We start from the raw sequence: 1,770 nt of genomic DNA on the forward strand, positions 1-1,770 counted from the left end.
TAAACAAGCTTTGTTTAGACTGTAGGATCACGGTCAGATTTCAGCTGCTCTGTCTTCATCCTGTAATTGAAATCAACTATCCATGTGCCAACTTCCAGATGAGCCTGGGATAAACCTGTGCTTATACACGGCAGTCAGAGGAGGCAAAACTGTGTCTAAATCATATGAACCATGGCACCTAGAAAAAGAATCTCCACTTTAATATTGCACCAGGATAGTGTTTCTAGATGCCACAGAATCCACTGTTAAAGTTGCAGTAAAATAATGCAACTTCCTTAAAGGACATTTATCATCATATGTACAGTCCCACTCACTGAAGTTGAGCTTGTTCCTGCCCGCTGATTTGGAGACACCGGGTGACATAACCAGATGGCCCAGGCTCAACTTCAGAAAGAGGGCATGTGCATATACAATTTGTCTGCATAGCCAAGAGGGGCTATTTTCCAGACAGATATTCAAGTTCCTATTCCTATTCCACATACTATAAGTTTGGACAGTATTCCATCAGAAATACTGATAGCAGATATGCTTTAATGCCTGGCGCAATAGTAAAGGGAACCAGGAACCTAATTTTCACTAAAGACAAGTTGCAGAAACCCTTTACAGCTGGAATGCAAAGATGCCATTCTGCAAAGTTTTCTAGAATGGGATATGGAACCACGCCTCTTTTAGCTACCTTGTAAGGCAGCTCCCTTGACATCAAGCATCACCTACAAAAGGCCTTATGATATGATCCAAGTATTTACATTACAATATAATTGTGTTTTAACTTACCTGGCTTCTTCATAAAATCCTCTGTTTAGAGCCAGGGTTTGGATGCATTTCCAACAACCACACATGACTTGTGTGTGCTGCTCACTCCTCAGCTCTCAGCCACCACCTTTGTGCTTCTGTACATCTCCTCCCTTCCCCACTGATGTCAGCCCACTACACTGTGAGCTCTGTTCCTGTGAAGGAGCACAAATGTGGAGGCTGAGGAGTGAGCAGAATACACAAGTCACATGAGGCTTTTGTGTGCTGGGGAGATTTTCCTCTTTAATAAGCCACCAGAACTGTGTTTCTAGGTGCCGTGGTTCAGAAGCTATAGGCGTTTGAAGAGTTTCTCCCTCTAGCCTGTCAGAGGAGGATAGAATGGAGAAGGAGCTGCAGGGAGACAGAGCTCAGAGTTTGTAAACTTACACGCACTTTATGCATCAGTAGCTAAGCCGGGGAAGGGGGACGGATTGACACTGTAGATATTTTTAACATATTTTGGTAAAAGTTTATTAAATTTTACTACTTCATTGTTTGCAAATTCTATAAACAAACCACATATAAATAAAATAATCCTATCAAGTTAAAGTCTCACATGTCATTGAAACAAAATAAGTAAACATTTTTATAATATGTAAAACTCTAGAGCACAACAGAACTGCCAAAACAGAACTAAAACAGGGTTAAACCAATTATTATATAATAAAAATATTTTTGAATGAAAACTCTGTATATTTACAAAATCCATGCACAAAATATTAACTTAAAAACAATATTCTACATAAGGAAAAAAAACAGTATACACCAGAAGGACTGGGTGCAGTGGTGTGAACTGATGGGCCCCAGTGCAAAGTCTATAATAATAGGCCACGACTATAATGTATGGTTAATAGTACAAGTTTTTTTCATATGGGAAAATGACACTTTATGGGCCCCCTAAGCTGCGACCGCGCCCACTGCAACCCCTCAAGTTACGCCCATAACAAGGTGCAAGGAAATAGAGTACTGTACATACCA

The sequence above is a fragment of the Engystomops pustulosus genome, chromosome 11 (assembly GCF_040894005.1).
Source record: "Engystomops pustulosus chromosome 11, aEngPut4.maternal, whole genome shotgun sequence".
NCBI classification, from domain to species: Eukaryota; Metazoa; Chordata; class Amphibia; order Anura; family Leptodactylidae; genus Engystomops; species Engystomops pustulosus.